We start from the raw sequence: 3,176 nt of genomic DNA on the forward strand, positions 1-3,176 counted from the left end.
AAGAGATGTTAGTACAGAATGAAGACAGGGCCCTGAATACAGCTTTCTGAAAGGCAAATGGCTGCAATAATTTTATCTGCCATGAAGTTAAAAAAATGTTCAGGCCATTAATAAGTGATCTTGGCATAAGTGACCTCTGGCTAATGTGTGCTGTTAGCAGTGATGATACCCAGCACCAGCAGTGGACACCAGCAGCACACTTAGATGGGTCCAACAGCACAGCTGCCTTCCACCTTTTAGCTGTCAGCAGAAGCTTCTGAGCTCTATAAGCTCTGTTAAAGTTGATCTGCAGGCACCAGGTGAGAGAATTACCTAGAAATCCTGTCTAGGGTCCATGCTCAGCGCTGCAAGGAGACACTCAACAAGTGATGCTCAGAGAGGCCCCGCGCAGCACCTCAGCCCAGAAGCAGCCTTAATCACACTTCGTAAGAACACCCAACCTCTGCAGGAAAAGAACACCCTTTGTTACGGTGGGGTTTTTTTACTCCTAGCCGGTATAGATCAGGCTGTATGTCAGACACTCGCCCACCCGTCCCGTATTTCTCCTCCGGTGCCTTTGCTGGCTCGGCCGGACGTGCTCATTCCAGCAGCTTTATTTCTTTATTTCCTGCTATTGCAGCGGGCCCAGGAGCCCTCCCGCGGCCCGGGCTCTCCCACGCAGCCGCGGCGGCCGCCGGGCAGCGCCGGGAGCGGCGAGAAGCGGGGCAGGGCGGCGGGCGGGCTGCCGGGGGAGCGGGCACAGCCAGGGCGGCGGGCGGGCTCCCATAGGGAGAGGAGAGGAGAGGGCACAGCCAGGGCGGCGGGAGGAATCCCACAGGGAGAGGAGAGGGCACATGCAGGGCGGCGGGCGGGCTCCCAGCGGGCAGGCGGAGGGCGGGACCAGCGGCGCGGAGCCCGGGGCGCCCGGCAGGGGGCGGCGGGGAGGGCTGGCACCGGTCTTAGATGCAGCCGGGACAATTAAGGAACGGCGGCTCCATAGCTCAGTGGTTAGAGCACTGGTCTTGTAAACCAGGGGTCGCGAGTTCGATCCTCGCTGGGGCCTCAGGGTTTTGTTTTTATTTTTTTCTCAGAGTGGCACAGTTTTTGACTGCACCCGCGACCAACGAGCCTGATTTTGGGTATTTTGGTGGTGGCGGACTAGAGCATGCGTGCAGGCTCCGGGGGCTTCCTGTTAAAGGAAGCGCTTTGGAAACATGCGTTCTGTAAAACCTGGATGTTAACGTTACCAGCGGCCGCCAAATTAATCCATGGTTGTGCTTCGTGCCGGCAGGGGAGTGGGGGGGAAACAAAAACCTCTTTGGGAAGCAGCGTGGGAATGGCTGAGTAAATATTTGCACAGCTCATGTCACAATTTCCCTGATGGCAGCTTTGGCAAAATGCTGTTAGGGGTTTAAAAGGAACAAATTGCCCCTGAGTGGAGAATAAGCTGCACAGGATTATCTAAATCTTCACAGCTTGTCAGGCAAGCCAGGCTGTTGGGTTTATTTCTGTGCTGGAGGCTGGACAGTGGAGGCAGAATGATTCTTTGCCCCTTTTTTCCCCCCCCTTTTAGGTTATAGAAGGAGCTAGAAAGCTCCACACAAATGGCCTTGAGCACAACACTTCAAAGATACGCATTTTGGGTTTTTTTTCAGATAACTTGCCAGCACCGTAAGCACGGCAGCAGTTGTTATCGTTATCAAATCGTTATCAAAGAGGGCAATTAATACACGTGAGGGGGAAGGCGCCGGCCCGCAGCAGCCGCGGGGCCCAGCCCCGGCCGCTGCCGCAGGGGTGGCGAAGGCGTGTGGGCTGCCCCGCAGCCGGCGTTACACCCTCACAGCTCCCAAGCAGCAGCCGCGGGGCCCAGCGTGTGGCAGCCGGCGTTACACCCTCACAGCTCCCACCACAGCTCCTCCCCAGCCTCCTTCCCGTGCTGAGCGGAGATCAAGGCTGTGAGGATAGGATGCATGCGGCCGGATAAGCTGCCATTGTCGTGGTGAGAAGAGCAAGAGGCTGACAGGCTATTTCTCCCTTGTGGCTGAGGTTGTGCTATGCCACACATTTGAATTTGCAGTGCTTTGGGGTAGTTACACATAGGAGTTTCCATGGAATGACTCGTTGTTTGCTACATTGCCTCCCCACCCCATCTGGGAAAACAGTGCTTGATCCTAATCTGTTTTACCACCTGACTACCATCCTACACAATTCCTTGGTTCAGCAGTCTTCCCAGAGTCCTTGTGACAGATCCATGGAGGTGGTGCTAAAACCCATTCCTTGGGAGGATCTGTTCTCTCTGGGGGATCTGGTCGGGGCTGGGTACAGCATTCCTGCATTGGCACGGAGCCGGGGCTGGCCAGGGCACTCGCGGATCCCCGGTATGGTACAGATGGCCTGCAGAAGTCACACTTGTACTTCAGGAGGCTGCGTGGACTGCTTCGTCCCTCGCAGGACCCTCCGGAACGAACGCGCAGGAGCTCCTCAGGCGCTGTTCCCGGCCCAGCCCGGGGCGCCATGTCCGGCTGCCGGCCTTCAGCCACGGGAGGGAAGCCGTGCGCCAAGGCTTGGCTGCAGAGCTCCGCGAAGCACCGCACGGACAGGGCTCAGCTATTCCCGTTCGCTGGAGCCACACGTGTGAGCTGCCACGGGCGCTTTGCGGAACGCTCGCTGTGCCCTGCGAGCCGGGGCTGAGCCCCGTTCCAGCCCCGAGCGGCGCTGCCCCGGGCGCTGCCGGGCCCCGCCTTACATAAGCGGCGGAGCGCGGCCGATGCCGCCGGAGGCCTCCAGGGGGAGAGCCAGCTCCTAGGAACGGGAGGGCGGAGGAAGGGCGGGGAGGCGGCTCCTCCGAGCGGGCCGGCCCGGGCCGTGGTGCCGGGCGGACGCCGCCGTCGTCAATGCCGAGTTTTTGCGGGTGCGAGCGAATTTTCATTTCCAAAGCTGTTTCATCACAATTAACCAGGCCCTGATTTAACATAGCGGACTTAGGAGTCCTGGCGGTCGTTGTGCTGCCCGCGCACAGCGCAGAGCGGAGCCGCGCTCTGCCCGCAGCCCCGCGGCTCCGCCCCAGCCTTCCCCGCACCGGCCGTGCTCCCGTGGCAGGAGCCGTCGGTGCCACCTCTCCTGCCTCCAGAGCACCCACGCACAGGCACGAGTGGAAAGCACACCCAGGCCTTCCTCCGAGCTGCTCTTCCCTGCCT

At 59.6% G+C, this 3,176-nt stretch overlaps 1 non-coding gene across 1 annotated transcript; it reads left to right on the plus strand.

Annotated features, from left to right (window-relative positions):
* The first annotated feature begins 969 nt into the window (after positions 1-969).
* On the plus strand, positions 970-1,042 carry TRNAT-UGU. Its single transcript has one exon. It is a non-coding gene; the product is annotated as a tRNA-Thr (tRNA).
* The last annotated feature ends 2,134 nt before the right edge of the window (positions 1,043-3,176 follow it).

The sequence above is a fragment of the Passer montanus genome, unplaced genomic scaffold (genome assembly GCF_014805655.1).
Source record: "Passer montanus isolate IOZ18808 unplaced genomic scaffold, ASM1480565v1 scaffold27, whole genome shotgun sequence".
Lineage (NCBI taxonomy): Eukaryota > Metazoa > Chordata > Aves > Passeriformes > Passeridae > Passer > Passer montanus.